General features: G+C 48.8%; 1 protein-coding gene across 2 annotated transcripts in view; it reads left to right on the forward strand.

Annotated features, from left to right (window-relative positions):
• LOC120914367 (protocadherin-11 X-linked-like) overlaps window positions 1–19,571 on the forward strand; it is a 1,131,869-nt gene that overhangs the window by 785,723 nt on the left and 326,575 nt on the right. The gene's annotated exons all lie outside the window — the stretch shown is intronic.

Consider the following 19,571-nt stretch of genomic DNA (forward strand, 5'->3'; position numbering starts at 1 on the left):
AGACCACCCCCCTCCCTCGGTGCAGACCGCCCTCAGTGCAATGTGCAGACCACCCCCCTCCATCAGTGCAGACCGCCCTCAGTGCAAAGTGCAGACCACCCACCTCCATAAGTGCAGACCACCCTCAGTGCAGAGTGCAGACCACCCACATCTAACAGTGCAGACTGCCCTCAGTGCAAAGTGCAGATCACCCCCCTCCATCAGTGCAGACCCCCTCAGTGCAAAGTGCAGACCCCCCTCCATCAGTGTAGACCCCCTCAGTGCAGAGTGCAGGCCATCCCCCTCCATAAGTGCAGACCACCCTCAGTGCAGAGTGCAGACCCCCCTCAGTGCAGAGTGCAGGCCACCCCCCTCCATAAGTGCAGACCACCCCCCTCCATAAGTGCAGACCCCGCTCTGTGCAAAGTGCAGACCCCCCTCCATCAGTGCAGACCCCCCTCAGTGCAGAGTCCAGACCACCCACCTCCATCAGTGCAGACCCCCTCATTCTCCTAATTGCTCACATTGCTAGAACACCTGGTACTGGTTTCCAGGAGCATTGAATTTGGATCCCATTGCGTACTGATGCTGCTAAATTCGACCTGGGCACCTAGGCACGAATGATCTCTAGTCGCGAAAGGGTTATTCTTCCATTAAGTTGATCATATTCACATATTTATCACATGGAAGAACGCCAGTAGGTCCTCTAAAAGGCTTGATCTCTCACTTCAGTGTCCTTATTTTCCTTATTTTAAGTTATTAGACTTGCAGATTTTTGCGTAGTTAATCAGGTTGAAAAAAAAATATCATCATCTACTACAAAATGTAACCTCCTGAACTAAAGTGCTGTTTCTGAAGAATGAAAAAAGCAACCTCCTGAGTTATTATTATTATTATTATTATTATTATTAGTATTGCCATTTCTGCAGCACAGGAGGAAAAAAAATACTCTTTTCTGACCCCCCAAGGGCAGCTGGCTCACTACTATCCTGGATAAAAAATATGAATATTCCTTTATTAGTCTCCAGAAATTGTAACGTTGGATATTATCAGTGGCAAGAAGATCAAAATTCCATTTTTGAAAAAAAAAATCTAAAAAAAATCAATTTTCATTAATTGGCTATCGCACGCCTACGGCCGCCCCACTTCTGCCAGCCGAGGTGGGCAGCGAGTCTGGATGACACTAGATTAGCCATGGATTACCTGTCAAAGCTATTATCTGACATTTTCTTCTTAAGATCCCGGCTACCCAATCATCTCACTCAGATTGATGAAATTATAGCGAGTTGTCATGGAGAATGAGAAGGCTGCAGAGCGAGGCCTGTCTGAGGAAAGACGTGAAGAGGCTGCAGTGAGGAAAGGTCATCTGTCGGTGGCAAGAGACCTGTGTGAGAAGCATCAGACAGCATCTGCCATTTTCTGTCTCCCTGGCCCCATACTAGAATATTCAGCTTTACTGTCCTTTTTCTTTTTTAGTATACACAATTTTTGTATTGCTCCTCTCTTCTATCTGATGATGCATGGGGTCCTTTTCCTTCTTTTCTTCCCTTTGGGTAGTTGGCAGTCCTTAGTCCTGCACAACACATCCTCTGCAAGCCCTTTGCAGCCACCTCCAGGCCAGTGGCAAAACTACCAGGCTCGAAACTGGGACCGGGCCCTGGAGTTCCGCCACTGTAGGGAGACCCCAAGACTGCAGGAAAGGGGGCTCGCTGCAGAACATGTGAAAGAGTCCCAGCTCTGGACCATAAGCTTGGTTCACAATGCCATGACCCCAAAGTAATGCGACTTGCTTATGACTTGCTTCATAGGTGTGCCTTAGCCCTTAGTCCTGCACAAAACACCCTCTGCAAGCTCTTTGCAGCCACCTCCAGGCCAGTGGCAAAACTTCCAGGCTTGCAAAGAAAGGTTGAAACTGGGACCGGGCCCTGGAGTTCCACCACTGTAGGGAGACCCCAAGACTGCAGGAAAGGGGGCTCGCTGCAGAACATGTGAAAGAGTCCCAGCTCTGGACTGGACCATAAGCTTGGTTCACAATGCCATGACCCCAAAGTAATGCAACTTGCTTATGACTTGCTTCATAGGTGTGCCTTAGCCCTTAGTCCTGCACAACACACCCTCTGCAAACTCTTTGCAGCCACCTCCAGGCCAGTGGCAAAACTACTAGGCTCGCAAAGAAAGGTCGAACCTGGGACCGGGCCCTGGAGTTCCACCACTGTAGGGAGACCCCAAGACTGCAGGAAAGGGGGCTCGCTGCCTAACATGTGAAAGAGTCCCTTCTCTGCACTGGACCATAAGCTTGGTTCACAATGTTGTGACCCTAAAGTAATGCGACTTGCTTATGACTTTCTTCATAGGTGTGGTTTAGTCCTTAGTCCTGCACAACACACCCTCTGCAAGCTCTTTGCAGCCACCTCCAGGCCAGTGGCAAAACTTTGTCAGGAAAGACATCTGCAAGGTACAGCTGCTGTTACCCGGCACGCGCCTGTGCGGAAGGCGCCAACCAAGGACACTCAGAACGGCCACGAGCGCTTCTGCTAATGCCTGTGCACGTGTGCTCGCGCGCACGCACCTGACACCGGAACTGGCGCCAGTTGGCCTATTTAAACAGAGCTGTGACACTGACTTATTGCTGCTTGGTCTACAGCGTTTACCTGAATCCCGATACTGTGTGTGACTTCCGATACTGATCTGGCCGGTTTCCGAGTATATCTGCCTGCTTCAGGGCTGTCTTAATGAGAGGGCACAGGGGCCCCAGCTGCATGAGGGCCCCTGCACTTTCCCCAAAGAAGTTGGTCTTTGAGCCCACTCTGCCCACGAAATTGGGGGGCCCATGATGGTACTGAGAGTGATAGATACACAGGGGAGGCAATCTGCCTCCTACCTACTTGATGTCTGTTTACCTGCACTGTCATCATTGAAGGGGCCCCAGAGCATTACTTTGCCCAGGGGCCCATGATGCTGTTAAGACAGCCCTGACCCACGCTACATGCCATTATATAGTAGCAGCAAGGTGAGAGTTCTGGGAGACTGATTATGGATGCTTCTTTATTTTTACACTGTTTCACCACCAGCCATTTTTGAGAAGACCACCGTATTAGTCTATTGAGACCTGTGGCGGCTGGTGCTCAACATTTTTTTTGGGGGGGGGGCGCAAAAAAAAAAAAAGCAGCCTCACTGTGCCCATCAAATGCAGCCACTGTGCCATCAATTGTCACCACTGTGCCATGCCATCACACGCAGCCACTGTGCCATGCCATCAAACACAGCCACTGTGCCCCTCAATTGTCGCCACTGTGCCAATTGTCACCACTGCGCCTTTTAATTGTCGTCACTGTGCCCTTTAATTGTTGCCACTGTGCCCATTGTCACCACTGTGCCCAATGATGTCACTGTGCTCTTTAATTGTTGCAACTGTGCCCATTGTTGCCACTGTGCATGTCACTGTGCTCTTTAATTGTTGCCACTGTGCCCATTGTCACCGCTGTGCCCTGTAAAATGCACTTACCTTTCTGCTTCCACGTCCCTCGATGTCTTCTCCCGCCCTCGATGACGCTTCAGCCAATCAGATTACCGATAACCAGAATCGGTGAACCTGATTGACTGAGAGTCTTATCCAAGGAACGCACCCCCCGTACGTTCCCTGAATAAGCATCCGGGAGACGAGGGCTGTACTCGTAAAGTGGAGACGGGGGCGCCCCCTATGGACGGGCCGCCACTGATTGAGACCGTCATACTCCTTAGCTTAAGGACATTCTTATTTATTTATTTATTTATTCTTCTTAGACTCCATCCATTTATTTATTCATTTATTTATTTATCCATTGTTGGATTCACTGTCATTGGCCCAGATTCAGTAAGCAATTGCGCCTGCGTAACCATAGATTACGCAGTGCAATTGCTGACTTGCGCCGGCGTAACGAGTTCTCCTGATTCAGAGAACTCGTTACGCCGACTGCAGCCTAAAATCTGCATGGCATAAGGCTCTTATGCCACGCAGATTTTAGGCTGCATTATTGCGTTGACCGCTAGGGGGCGCTCCCATTGTGGTCAGCGTATAGTATGCAAATTGCATACTTACGCCGATTCACAATGTTGCGCGGGCCCTGCGTACGCAAGGTACGGAGTTTCCGTACGGGCATCTTTAGCGTAAGGCTGCCCCTTCTAATAGTAGGGGCAGCCAATGCTAAAGTATAGCCGCCGTTCCCGCGACGTGAAATTTGAATTTCACGTCGTTTGCGTAAGTGATTCGTGAATGGCGCTGGACGCCATTCACGTTCACTCTGAAGCAAATGACGTCCTTGCGACGTCATTTGCCGCAATGCCCGTCGGGAAAGTTTCCCGACGGAGCATGCGCTCTACGCTCGGCGCGGGAGCGCGCCTAATTTAAATGATTGCCGCCCCCGGCGGGATCATTTACATTGCGCCCGCTTACGCCGGGCAATTTTGCCGGCGCGCCCTCGCAATTTACGGAGCTACTGCTCCGTGAATCGAGGGCAGCGCAAAATATTTGCGTGGGCGCAGGGCAAAATGGTTGCCCTGCGCCTCCGCAAATATAGCGCAGATCTCTTTGAATCTGGGCCATTGAGTATTTTAGGTTGATTGTGTTTCATCACCGTATAGTTTCATTCTGCATCAGGCTCACTGATGGACATGCTATTGGTGGATATGCTATGAGCGTTTGTTGTGGACACGTATTATAGTAGTTCTCACTACTGTTTTGCAGCGCTTATCACATTTTTTATTTTGTTTATGATAGACTTGTTAAGTGCGATCGGTTGTATATTTCAGTTCTATAAGCAGCAACCCTAAGGAGCATTGTAGAGGGACTAAAGAAGGTTCTTAGGAAGAGAGTCTCGGAGTCTTTAATATCGAAAATCCTCCCGATTACAATAGGAAGGAGCGGAGGTCTGAAAACGACCCGTCGTGTTTGTAGGCCAAGGTGACACCATCTCTCTCTTTTTTTTTCATTTGCTTCTTTTGTATTCCCGTCTGGTTTGCAAACTAAATGCTAATGATTCCTTCTTTTTATAACCCTAATGAGGTCCTGGATGTCTCCCCACATCTTGGAGCGGACATGGAGGATTCAGAGCTATAATTATTGTATACACTTAGGCCGTTAATAGACTGAGTCATCGCCATTAAACTGTCCACGCTCGGTGAAAGTCACACCTTGAGCAACAATAGCGAGACATAAAGATGAAATATGGAGATGAAGGCGGGAGTTTTCCATCCCGAGTTTAAAAGCCAAGGTTAGGTGGCGGCGCGGCGGAGAGATGAGCTGTTTTCTTGTTTATTTGGAAGGTATTAATTACAGGTAACGGCGCTACAAGGGTGATAATAACTGCAAGCCGATGGCGCTGTTTGCACTAAGACTCAATGATAAGCGGGTTACACAAAAAGATGAGTTTACAAAGATAACGCGGTGTGAATGGGTCAGAAAAGCCGCTCGGCTAAATACGGGGGACGTAAAAATTTACCGAGCAATGGAACCTCGGATTACGAGCATAATCCATTCCAGGAGAACGCTCGTGATCTAAAGTATGCGCATATCAAAGCAAGCTTCCCCATAGAAGTCAATGGAAACTAAAATAATTTGTTCCGCATTGTCTTCAGTGGCATGCAATACCGCATGTGGCCAGAGGTGGGGGCACCGGAGAGCCTTGGAAACATCCGGAAATGGCAGAGGACAGCTCGGCTGAACTCGGAAAACCTTTTGCCGAACAGGTCCGATTGGCTCTGCTTGGCTCCGGTCCCCCCCTACCTCAGGCAAAATTCGGTACTTCACACCGCTTTGGCTTGAATCCTGCTCGTTTTGAGAGACAACACTCGCAGTCAGGATTTTTTCAAAATACAGCGCTCGTATTGCGATACGCTTATTAACCGCGTTACTCGCAATCCGAGGTTCCACTGTATTTGATAAGGCATTAGGATGGTGACAATTAATATTAGAATCTGCTATTTTAACCGGTTTCCGACCGCCGCATGTATATGTACGTCCACAGAATGGCACATACAGGCATATGGGCGTACATGTACGTCCCCACCTTTCCGCGGGCCGGGGGTCCGATCGTGACCCCCCCCCCGTAACATGCGGCGGTCGGAAACCCGCGGGGAGCGATCCGGGACGACGGCGCGGCTATTCGTTTCTAGCCGCCCCCTTGCGATCGCTCCCCGGAGCTGAAGAACGGGGAGAGGCGTATGTAAACACTGCTTCCCCGTGCTTCACTGTGGCGGCTGCATCGATCGTGTGATCCCTTTTATAGAGGGACTCGATCGATGATGTCAGTCCTACAGCCACACCCCCCTACAGTTGTAAACACACACTAGGTGAACCCTAACTCCTACAGCACCCCCTGTGGTTAACTCCCAAACTGCAACTGTCATTTTCACAATAAACAATGCAATTTAAATGCATTTTTTGCTGTGAAAATGACAATGGTCCCAAAAATGTGTCAAAATTGTCCGAAGTGTCCGCCATAATGTCACAGTCACGAAAAAAATTGATGATCGCCGCCATTAGTAGTAAAAAAATAATAATTAATAAAAATGCAATAAAACTATCCCCTATTTTGTAAACGCTATAAATTTTGCGCAAACCAATCGATAAACGCTTATTGCGATTTTTTTACCAAAAGAATAGGTATAAGAATACGTATCGGACTAAACTGAGGGAAAAAAAACATTTTTATATATGTTTTTGGGGGATATTTATTACAGCAAAAAGTAAAAAATATTGCATTTTTTTCAAAATTGGCGCTCTATTTTTGTTTATAGCGCAAAAAATAAAAACCGCAGAGGTGATCAAATACCACCAAAAGAAAGCTCTATTTGTGGGGAAAAAAGGACGCCAATTTTGTTTGGGAGCCACGTCGCACGACCGCGCAATTGTCTGTTAAATCGACGCAGTGCCGAATCACAAAACCTGGCTTGGGCATTTAGCTGCCTAAAGGTCCGGGGCTTAACCAGTTAAAGGTTTGGTGTCACTGCCCGCCTCCTGCCTGCTGTGTGCGGGTCGGGTTGGGTCATGACATCGGTGGCGCCCAACCTGAGCGTTCACCCTTATATAATTGCTTAAGTTGAATCTGCTTGCATTTATCTTTCCCTGGTACCTCCTCTCTTCTGGATTTTTACCAACTTCCCCCACCCTCCCAACTTCAAGCAAAGATGGCGGCCATTTGGGATGGGAATGAGCGCTGACGTGTGCAAGCTGCGTGCCGCGATTGGCCGGGCAATCATCTGGGACCTGTGACGTGTCCCAGATGATTGCCGAGAGGGAGGGGGAGAGGTGAACTTTCTTTCCGGCGCCGCGGTGCCACGGGAGGAAGTGGGAGCTGGAACCCTCTAAAAAGCGTGCAGTGCAGCTTGCGCATGCGCAGTGTGTGCCTGGCTGTGAAGAGGATTTCCGCCCCCCCCCCCCAAAAAAAAATGACCAAATATGCCATGTCAGGGGGGTCACTTTCCCTTAAAGTGGAAGTTCCAATTTTGGGTGGAACTCCGCTTTAAGTGGGAAGTTGGGGGATGTCTCCTTCCTCTCTGCAGCGCCGGCATCGAGACGGTGGGCCCCCGGCTGTGGCTTCACAGCCAGGCACACGCTGCGCATGCGCAAGCTGCACTGCACGCTGTGACGTGTCCCAGATGATTGACAGAGGGAGGGGGGGGAGAGGTGAACTTCCTTCCAGCCTGGGAGGAAGTGGGAGCAGGCGGTGGTGTCCTCCTCCTCTCTGCGGTGCCAGCATCGAGACTGTAGGCACCCGGCTGACTGCACACGCACAAGCTGCGCTGCGCGTTGTGCTTGGCCTGGGGCAATCATCTGGGACCTGTGACGTGTCCCAGATGATTGCCGAGAGGGGGAGGTGAACTTCCTTCCATCGCCGCGGTGCCACGGGAGGAAGTGGGAGCTGGAACCCTTTAAAAAGAGGGTTTCCGCCCCCCCCCCCCCAAAAAAAATTGTCATTGTCAGGGGTCACCTTCCCTTAAAGCGGAAGTTCCAATTTTGGAATTTTGGGTGGAACTCCGCTTTAAGTGGGAAGTTGGGGGGGGTGTAATAGTAAAATTAGGGCTCAACCTCTTTCTTTTACCGCCACCTGGCCATCCAGGCCCTAATAGTTTTATTTTTCAGCCATGGTAATTACATTGTTATATTTACAGTACAGTAATACAATTGTATTATTTTTAAACTTCGCCTTCCATACGCTCGATCGATAATGTGATTGTCACAGGGGGGTTACATGATTAAAAAAAAAAAAGCAGCCGGCACAATCACAGAAGGATTTTTCTTTCTTTCTTTCTTTCTTCTCTCGCATTGATTGAGGCTCGTTGTTATTAGACCGCATGCAGAACATTACTAAGACGATTACAGCCTGCGCTTCGGAGAATAGATTTCTATGTGTATTTAATGTGACAAATGTGGGACAAGTCACTCCTGCGGGGACATCATAAATACAATGTATGGAAGTGGCGAACGTTGATGCTGTTTGTATAAGCGATATCGAGGGACTCCAAATGGGACTTCAAGTGGTTTGCTATATTTATCTTTTTTTTTTTTCAAGCTGAACTACGGGCGCACAAACTTTTATTGAAATATAATTCTAAGAAAAAAAACACGGAGGATATAAATCTACATTATTTGGGTTTGTAAACCCAGTTATTATGCTGTTAAAGTAGCAGTGACATCATCACTCTGCCTGTGCAGGGATCCAGCAGGCTCCACCCACTGCGGAGACAAGACCAGCCACCCTGCACAAGCAGAGAGGGCAGAGCTGTGGGAGGAGCCCAGCAGGATCCACCCACTGCAGGCTGCCTGTAGAAAACTACAAAAGGGGGCAGAGACAAGACCAGTCACCCTGCACAAGCAGAGAGGGCAGAGCTGTGGGAGGAACCCAACAGGCTCCACCCACTGCCTGTAGAAAACTACAGGAGGGGGGTGGAGACAAGACCAGTCACCCTGCACAAGCAGAGAGGGCAGAGCTGTGGGAGGAGCCCAGCAGGCTACACCCACTGCCTGTAGAAAACTACAAAAGGGGGCAGAGACAAGACCAGTCACCCTGCACAAGCAGAGAGGGCAGAGCTGTGGGAGGAACCCAACAGGCTCCACCCACTGCCTGTAGAAAACTACAGGAGGGGGGTGGAGACAAGACCAGTCACCCTGCACAAGCAGAGAGGGCAGAGCTGTGGGAGGAGCCCAGCAGGCTACACCCACTGCCTGTAGAAAACTACAAAAGGGGGCAGAGACAAGACCAGTCACCCTGCACAAGCAGAGAGGGCAGAGCTGTGGGAGGAACCCAACAGGCTCCACCCACTGCCTGTAGAAAACTACAGGAGGGGGGTGGAGACAAGACCAGTCACCCTGCACAAGCAGAGAGGGCAGAGCTGTGGGAGGAGCCATCATTAACTAGTTACAGACCAGCCACCACAGTTGTACTGCGGCAGGTTAGCTCCCTGCGCGAATCATCGTCATTGTACGTCGGGCAGATACACAGCCATCTGTGGGTGCATGCCCATCCGCTAGCGGGTGAGCCAACCTGTGGGGCCGGTGGACTCGATGTCCGTCGGCCATGGCCGCCATCAGGGGGGTACAGACATTACACCTGTAAGGGGCCCGACTGGCCCCCCTCCCTTTTTTTGTGCCCCTCTAATTTTTTGCGCCTGCCCCCCCCCAATGCTTTGCCACTGGCTTTACATATCCCACATATCCCTGCAGGTAACCTGCCACCTGGCGCTGCGTTCTTCTAAATTTTGCATCCGGTACAACCGCCCCCTTCCCCCCCATGCTACGCCACTGGCTTTACATATCCCGCATTACGTAACTCAAATCTCTCCTCTTTCTACATTTTTTATTTATCACTCATCAGTCTCCATGTCTGAATCTTCAAAAAAAAAAACACATTAATATGAAATGACCAAACTGCGATTAATTATCTCCCAGTTGGGCTGCAGGTAACCTGCCGCTGCGCCCCTGTAAATTTTGCGCCCAGGGCAACCGTCCCCCACCCCCCTGGCCCCCCACGCTACGCCACTGGTTTCACATATCCCGCATTACGTAACTCCAATCTCTCCTCTTTCGAAGTTTTTGATTTATCACTCATCAGACTCCATATCTGAATCTTCGAAAACGCATTAATACGCAATGACCAAACCGCGATTAATTATCTCCCAGTCGGGCTCCGCCAATCGCTCGAGCTTTCAGAACTGGGAAAGGGAAATGAGCGGAATGAATTAAAATAAATAAATAAATAAAGAATTATACTGACGCGATAAATTCGAAAAAAAAAAAAAAACGTCTTTTAATCAATTATTAATTGATTATTCACATCATCACAACATTTGTAAAGATCAAAACCCAATTTCTGACACCATATGCAAAGTTTTTTTAATTTTTATTTTCCAGAATTGAATAATATATTCCCCTCCTGTTGTCGGCGAATGCGAACATCTGTGAACGTGTTAATTTTCTCTCCAAGCGTGCGCGGAGAGCTCTGTGTTTGTTTTTTTTTGTTTTTTTTCATTTCCCAAACAATAATCCTATTATAAGCTTACTGTTTACAATGCAGTCAGTAAGATTGGGATCATTAGCATGCTTATCTCTCTCGTCTAAGACTTTTTTCCACAGCTGTGTTTCTTCAGGAGCGAAAAACTTTCGTAGGATCAAAGCGTTTTTTTTTTTTCGGCGATGAGAATTCAGCCTCTTCCGGATCGAGGATTTTGCTTTTGTTTTATTTGAGTATTATTGAAGGTTTCGTCATCGACAACAACATATGGCGCACTCATCAAAATTGGGATGAAAATATGGCCTACAGATTGGTAACTAATAGCTGGATTCAGAAAGATGTACGCCGGCGTATCAGTAGATACGCCGACGTAACTCAGAATCTACACCATCCTAAATTTAAGCGTATTCTGGAAACCAGATATGCTTAAATTAGGCTAAGATACGAGCGGCGTAAGTCTCCTACGCCGTCGTATCTTAAAGTGTGATTTTTAGGCTGGCCGCTAGGTGGCGCTTCCGTTGAGTTCGGCGTAGAATATGTAAATGACTAGATACGCCGATTCACAAACGTACGTGCGCCCATCGCAGTAAAGATACGCCGTTTCCGTAAGAGATACGCCACGTAAAGATAAAGATGCCCCCTAGGTGGCGTAGCCAATGTTAAGTATGGCCGTCGAAATTTGAAAATTTTACGTCTTTTGCGCAAGTCGTCCGTGAATGGGGCTGGACGTAATTTACGTTCATGACGAAACCAATACGTCCTTGTGGCGTACTTTGGAGCAATGCACACTGGGATATGTACACGGACCTTTCGTAAAAAATGTCAATCACGTCGGGTCACGAGTAATTTACATAAAACACGCCCCCCCCATCCTCATTTGAATTAGGCGCGCTTACGCCGGCCCCATTTACGCTACGCCACCGTAAGTTAGGAGGCAAGTGCTTTGTGAATACAGTACTTGCCTCTCTGACTTAAGGCGGCGTAGCGTAAATACGATACGCTACGCCACCTTAGAGATGCGGCACTCTCTCTGAAACTGGCTATTAGTCATCAGATCTATTACGTGTTTCCATGTTAAGTGCAGCAGCCGGTGGAACGTTTCCGGGTATTTCTAGCCTGTCACCAGTGCCGGGACAAGGTCCTCAAGAGCCCAGAGCGAATATGCCAAACTGGGATTTATCAGTATTATCTGCAAAAACCCCCCCACAATCCCCCCGGTGACGTAACCGGATGACCCCGCCCCTTCTGACGACACATGGCGTCAGAGGCGGCGGGGTCATCCATTTACATCACTGGGTAGCCCCGCCCATGGTTATATACAGTGGCGGTTCGTCCATAGAGGGCTCTGGAGCGCCGCCCCCCTCTGGCTCCGCACCGCCACTGACTAATAACATAGATTCATTGCATTGCATGAATCGATGTTATTGTCGCCGCTGCCGCTGGTCTATTCAGATAACCGGACCTAGAGCGCCGGCCACCTGAATAACGGCAGCTGGTTGGCTGTACAGAAGTGCCTATCAGAGCCAGCGGCTCTGATAGGCTTTCCGAATACTTATCCTCGGGACGTACCGGCGGTGCGTTCCTTGGATAAGACTGACAGGCGTCTCAGCCAATCAGGTTCTCTGGTTCTGGCTATCGGTAACCTGATTGGCTGAAGCGTCATCGAGGGCGGGAGAAGACATCGAGGGACGTGGATGGCTGATTCCAGTAAAGGTAAGTGCCGGGCGGGGGGGGGAAGGGGCATTTTACAGGGCACAGCGGCGACGAAGGGCACAGTGACATCAATGGGCACGGTGGCGACAATGGGCACAGCGGCATGAATGGGCACAAAGCCCCCCCCTGACCTCAATTTGCATGGCGGCACCTCCCCCCCCCCCCGTTCTCTGCTCCAGGGGGCCCATGCCTGAAGCTGTGTAAGGGGCCCCAAACTTTCTGATGGCGGGACACCGGGGGACATTGAGTCCGTGAGTCCCACGGGCACGGTCATGGAGCTTGCGACCTCTGGAGGAACCCCGGTTGAAGAAGTCTCCCTTAGATCATCTGTCTGCCCCCATTACAGGGCTGACAACATTGGATGCCCCCCATCTACGCACAGGAAGCCAAAATAAAGATTGACATACTATACTTGTACTATCTGTATCAGGAATAAATTAATTGGATTGAATAATGTTCAGGTTTAAAGCAGCCAATGTATTTGGGTCTAGAATTAGTAGGTTGCCTCCTCAGCACTTTCCGTGGTCCTCTCAGGACTTAGTGCGCCTTGAAAATTCAGAACAATCATCTGCGGAGCGCCGCGCTCTCTGCACAGACCTTTTTCGTAAAAGCGAAAAATCTTCGGCGGTTAGGAAACCTTTCAAGTCTCCTGTATTTGCATTGCTAATAGAAAGCTGTGTGAGTGTTTTATTTAACCAAAGAGGCCTTTCTTACATAATGCGCGTTATTAGAATTCATGCCGACCACGATCCCCATCCGCCATTTTAGTGATATTGAAATGCATGAACTCTCAGCTTTTTCTTTTTCCCCCAGCGTGGCAAATGCGCAATTATGGTGGAAAGTTTCTCCTACGGTAAAGCTGAAAGGAATGGAACATTTTTATTTTTTTTCCCTTGATTGTGGGTTTAGAGTTAGTAGAAGGAAAAGGTGGAAGGGGAGGGTCGGACCAGGGTTTGGGGTTAGGGGTTAGGGTTAGGGTTGGGGTTGGGGTTGGGGTTGAGGTTAGGGTTAGGGTTAGGGTTGGGGTTAGGGTTAGCTCCTGCCTCTCCGGAGAAGTATGTACACCTTGTGCACTTTTCGTGTCTCACTTTTTGGTGTGCTTTTTTTTTTTTTTGCACCGGGTGGAGTTTTTGGAGCGTGTTCACACACCACGGGCTTTAAAAAAGAAAAACAAAAAAAAATGATGACCCAATCAAACAACAGGATCACATTTACAATTCATAACAGATATATAAAATCTAAATAAGATAAAATGGAAAATACTAACTTATTTTGTTCTGAGATTATTCGGAGTGAGAGGATTAGAGAGGCGATCGCCGTTCTTGGAGTACGAAGAGAAAATTATTTTAAGTGAACAAAAAGGCCAACAGTGAGTATTTCAAGGCAGCGTTTTCTGTTGTACAAACTTGAGGCGTGACATTAGAAAAGGGTCTTTGTTATAGCTCAATGTGAAAAAGGTGAAATCATTAAGGATCATTACACATCCGCTAACTACGGCGACCTTACAAAAGAAACCATTTCAGATATGATGTCTGAAACGCACGAACGTTTGGAAATAAAAATGCATCTTTTTTTTTTATGAGCAGGTAGCCAGTGTAGTAATTTCATATTCGAATGCTCAGGAGTCGTTCATGTTGGGGGGCAGGGCCGCCATCAGGGGGTACAGGCAGTACACCTGTAAGGGGCCCAAAGGTCCAACAGGGCACGGATGGCAACCCCCTTTTTTTTTTTTTGTAAGGAGCCCGGAGGCCCCCAGAGCACAGATGGCTGGCAACCCCCCCTTTTTTTTATTTTTTATTTTTAAGGGGGCGTGTTTCATTTAAATGAAGTGCGTCCCCGCGCCGAATGAAGTGCGCATGCGCCGTCCCTAAATTTTCCGCCGTGCATTGCGCTAAATGACATCATTTTTTTTAACTTAGACGTGAATTACGTCCATCCCGATTCACAGACGACTTACGCAAAAAAAAAATCTAAATAAACGCAGGAACGACGGCCATACTTAACATGGCAGGTCTAACTATACGCGACTAAATAGCAGCTTTAACTATACGCCGGAAAAAGCCAACTAGAGACGCCGTAAAAAAAATGCACCGGCCGCTCGTACGTTCGTGGATCGTCGGAAATAGCTAATTTGCATACCCGACGCGGAAAACGTCGTGAACGCCACCCAGCGGACGCCGAAAAATTGCACGAGGATGTACACCTGTCGGATCTAACCCAGATGCCATCGTATCTTGGTTTGAGGATTGAAAACAACGATACGACGCGGGTAATTTGAAAGTACGCCGGCGTATCAGTAGATACACTGGCGTACTCGCTCTGTGGATCTGCCCCTATATATATATTATATATATATATATATATATATATATATATATATAAATATATAATTTGTCTTTTTTTTTCTTTTTTCTTTTTATTAAAGGGCTCAAAGGAATCATTTTAGGGTCACCCATGCGCCACCCTTTTCCGACAATGTCATTATCACATTGGCATGGTCAGATTCTGTAGGCATAGTGCAGTCCCTAGAATAAGTAATGGATAATGACTGACAGGCCCTTACCAGACCCAGCAAAACTACAGCAGTGATCCCTCTGGGTCCCCCGGGGGTGATTCTGGTCAGTAGTGTAGCATGTCTGTACCCTGGCAGTGGCTCAGTCTTTCTCTTTCTGGTGGCGCTGGGTAGCGTGGGTCTCTCTCTGGTGGTGCTGGGTAGCGTGGCTCTCTCTGGTGGCTCTGGGTAGTGTGGCTCTCTCTGGTGGCGCTATAGCGTGGCTCTCTCTGGTGGCTCTGGGTAGCGTGGATCTTTCTGGTGGTGCTGGGTAGTGTGGCTCTCTCTCTGGTGCTCTGGGTAGCGTGGCTCTCTCTGGTGGCTCTGGGTAGTGTGGCTCTCTCTGGTGGCGCTATAGCGTGGCTCTCTCTGGTGGCTCTGGGTAGCGTGGATCTTTCTGGTGGTGCTGGGTAGTGTGGCTCTCTCTGGTGGTGCTGGGTAGTGTGGCTCTCTCTGGTGGCGCTGGGTAGTGTGGCTCTCTCTGGTGGCGCTGGGTAGTGTGGCTCTCTCTGGTGGCGCTGGGTAGTGTGGCTCTCTCTCTGGTGCTCTGGGTAGTGTGGCTCTCTCTGGTGGCGCTGGGTAGCGTGGATCTTTCTGGTGGTGCTGGGTAGTGTGGCTCTCTCTGGTGGCGCTGGGTAGTGTGGCTCTCTCTCTGGTGCTCTGGGTAGTGTGGCTCTCTTTGGTGGCGCTGGGTAGCGTGGCTTTCTCTCTGGCTTCCGCCCAGAACACGCCTCTTTCTTTGTCCCATAGCATTCACTCCCTCAGCTTTTTTCCAGGCCTTAATCTCTTGATCCAGCTGTAGCCTCCTTCCTGTGGAAAATGGGGCCGCCAATCTTCAGGACTACATGTCCCATGATACTCTCCTCTCCTAGTCTCCTTTGATTGGCCCTCAGTTATGGCCAATGGGGAATGAACACAGCGGGCAGGAAGCTGGGCGGGGAACCTGGTGAGACCCGTCGTCTCTTCTCCCTAACAGGAGAAACGGGGGGCGAGCAGGGGAAACCTCTGACAGCCAGCAGCTCGCCTTTCTCCTGACACAGCACCGTCGAGGTTCTCTGCTGGACTGAGCAGGGAAAATAGCCTTCAGTCACACTATATTGATGGGGGAAACCGATCCCTGATTCTGGGGGGGGGGCACTTGCCTCCCCTTGCCCCTACCTGCAGACGCCAATGCCCTTTGGATATGTATTGTAGACCGTTGGAAAACATCATATGATAATTATGTTTTTCGGAATCAAAGCCATTTAAATGGCAAAACTCCATCAGTGCCGCGAGGTTCCGGAGATCCGATGTAAAGTGTTTGGCCCGGATTCAGAAACATCCGCCTATCTTTAGGCGGGCGTAGCGTATCTCACGCCGCCGTAACTTTGAGAGGCAAGTCCTGTATTCAGAAAGAACTTGCGCCTAAAGTTACAGCGGCGTAGCGTACATTGGCCGGCGTAAGCCCGCGTAATTCAAAATAGGCTGGTAGTGGGGCGTGTTGTATGCTAATTAGCCGCGACCCCGCGTAATTGACTGTTTAAAACGAACGCCGCCGTCCGTGAAAATATCCCAGTGTGCATGCTCCAAATTACGCCGCAAATAGTCAATGCTTTAGACATGAACGTAACTTACCCACAGCCCTATTCGCGTACGATTTACACAAACAATGCAAAATTCGACGCTGGCCCGACGTCCATACCTAACATTGGCTACGCCTCATAGAGCAGGGGTAACTATACGCCGAAAAAAGCCTTACGTAAACGACGTAAAAAAAAAGCACCGGGCGCACGTACGTTTCTGAATCGGCATATCTAGCTCATCACCATATTCGACGCGTAAATCTACGGAAGCGCCACCTAGCGGCCAGCGTAAATATGCAACTTAGATACGACGGCGTAAGAGACTTACGCCGCTCGTATCTAGGCAACTGTGAGGCTTATCTGATTCTATGAATCAGGCGCCAAGTTGCGACGGCCCGCATTCGGAGTTATGACGGCGTATCTGGAGATACGCCGTCGTAACTTCTTTCTGAATCTGGGCCTTTGTTTGCAACACAAATCCGTCATGTAGGGCAGGTTTCGGTGGAGCGCGGCTGCCTTAATCTTAGGCGAAGAAATGGAAGTTTCTTTATTCCTTCTCTTTGATTCATCTGCTGTTCAAAAATAAGAGGTGGGGAATTCTAAAAAAAAAAGGTTTCGGTTCAAAGCAGTCGCTTTCAGCGTTTTGTACCAAAAGAAAATTCATACGGCATTAAATGGCAGGTTTTAAAAGGGAGATGCACTCTTTATCTTTTTGCTGCCGCTCTGCAGATTACCTTTTAGTGTTCAAAGGCAACAGAGGCGCCCCTTAGTTACTGCGACAAGTTTGTTGGGAAATAATAAAAGAGAGAAGGGCGAGTATGTTGCCTACAGAAGCATCAACTCCGTAGAGCGCAGAGTTCTGGCATTGTATGCGAGTCTTTTGGGGCGCCGACTTAAAGAGGTCCTTTATTCAATATGAAAGATCTTCTTCATCAGTCAGTTTGATGCAAGTTTTAGCTCTTTTTATTATACTTATTTCTTCTTCTTCATAAAAGGCTTTTTTATATACTGTAGCTCTAGCATTTTCCATGGAAACAGCTGGCCGGGGTGAGTTTGAAATACAATGTAAATTTCGGGAAGTTTCCTCTGTATAAGATTTCGCTCTTCTTCAGCCGGTGCCGTGAATTCATTAGAGGTCGTCAGGCAAGGGAAGAGCAGAAAACCCGAATTCGAAATGTTATGTGTATAAGAAGAAGATTTGCTACCAGGGATCAGTGGCGTCACTAGGGTTGGTGTCACCCGGTGCGGTAAAACATGGTGTCACCCCCCCCACCTACCAACTATAGTCGCTCCTCAGTACAGACCCCTCTCCCTCAGTATAGACCCCCCTCCATCAGTACATCCCCCTCAGGACAAATCACCCCCCCCCTCCATCAGAACAGACCCCCCCTCAAAAAAACATTAGTGCAGACCCCCCTCAGGATAAAGCCCCCTTCTATCAGTGCAGACCCCCCAGGATAAACCACCCCCCAATAAGTGCAGACAGCCCTTCAAGATAGACCCAACCAGGATAAACCCCTCTGCATCAGTGAAGACCCCCCCCCCAGGATAAACCACCCCCCCAATAAGTGCAGACAGCCCTTCAGGATAGACCCCCTCTCCCAAAGGAGACTAGGAGAGGAGAGCATCATGGGACATGTAGTCCTGAAGTTTGGCGGCCCCATTTTCCACAGGGAGGAGGATAGACCCCCCTGCTTAAGCGCAGACCCCCAAGATAAACCACCCCCCCCCAATAATTTTAGATAGCCCCTTAAGAAAAAACCCACCCCCTCCATCAGTGCAGACCCCCCCCACGATAACCCCCCCCAATAAGTGCAGACAGCCCTTCAGGATAGACCCCACCAAGATAAACCCCTCTGCATGAGTGCAGACCCCCCAGGATAAACCACCCCCCAATAAGTGCAGACAGCCCCCCAGGATAGACCCCCCTCCCCGAATAAGTGCAGACCCCCTTCGGCGCTCGGCCCATCATTTGCATGGGGTCACGCCCACTTCCACCTACGCCGGCGTGCGCCTTCGAATCTGATGCCACGCTGGCGCAGCGTTGGGAGCACTGGCTTACTGAATGCAATGCTTGCCTCTCCGCTCTGCGCCGGCGTGGCATACAGCGTTTGCGCTACGGGGGCGAAATGTGCGCCCACACTCTGTGAATCTGGGCCAATAACTTTTGCGCAAACCAATCGATAAACTCTTATTGTGATTTTTTTTACCAAAAATATGTAGAAGAATACGTATCGGCCTAAACTTAGGAAAAATAATTATTATATATTTTTTGGGGGATATTTATTATAGCAAAAAGTCTAAAATATATATATATTTTTTTTAATTGAAGCTCTTTTTTTGTTTATAGCGCAAAAATTAAAAAACGCAGAGGGGATCGAATACCGCCAAAAGAAAGTTCTATTTGTGGGGAAAAAAGGACGTCAAGTTTGTTTGTGTACAGCGTCGCATGACCGCGCAATTGTCAGTTAAAGCGACGCAGTGCCCAATCCCTGATCAGGAAGGGGGGGGGGGGGTAAATTCTTCCGGGGCTGAAGTGGTTAAGTTCCTGTTTGGCATAACAATTGTTTTATGCGGCAGAATTCATATTTTGAGTGAAGGCGAGCGCGCCGCCACTTTCACATACATCCATATAAATACATATAGAGCGTATGATTGCGCGCTGAGGTCTCGTTCGGCGTGAACTGTTAGCTCTGATAGTGTTTTTCGAATGGGGGGGGGGGGTAATAATTTCCTCTCCGCCGGTATGAATGGCGGGAGATGTGGAGATATTTGTCTGTGTATTATTAACAAAGAGATAGGAAAACTCTTCCATTGGCAATAAATCTATCAATTGAAATGACAGATAGAAGATTACATTCTTCCACTCGGGCTGACATTTTGAAGTAGATGATCTGTGTTGTGAGAGGGAGAGAGGCAGGAAAGGTCAGCGCTCCCTTATCAGACAGTCATATTTTGCTGTAAAATAGAAATGTCTCTTTAATGTCACTGAACAGCGTGAATGACTATTCATGGGTGATTGCTCAGAAAGCAGGCCGCGCTTCTTCTTTGAATCCTCCCCTGCCATTATGGCCCATGTCAATGGCGGCCGGTGCTCAATTTTTTTTTGGGGGGGCGCAAACAAACTGAAAAAAAAAAAAAAAAACGTCAATTGCAGCCTCACTGTGCCCATCAAACGCCGCTACTGTGCCCATCAATTGCAGCCACTGTGCCCCATCAATAGCCGCCAGTTTGCCCCATCAATAGCTACCAGTTTGCCCCATCAATTGCTGCCAGTTT

The sequence above is a fragment of the Rana temporaria genome, chromosome 9 (genome assembly GCF_905171775.1).
Source record: "Rana temporaria chromosome 9, aRanTem1.1, whole genome shotgun sequence".
Lineage (NCBI taxonomy): Eukaryota > Metazoa > Chordata > Amphibia > Anura > Ranidae > Rana > Rana temporaria.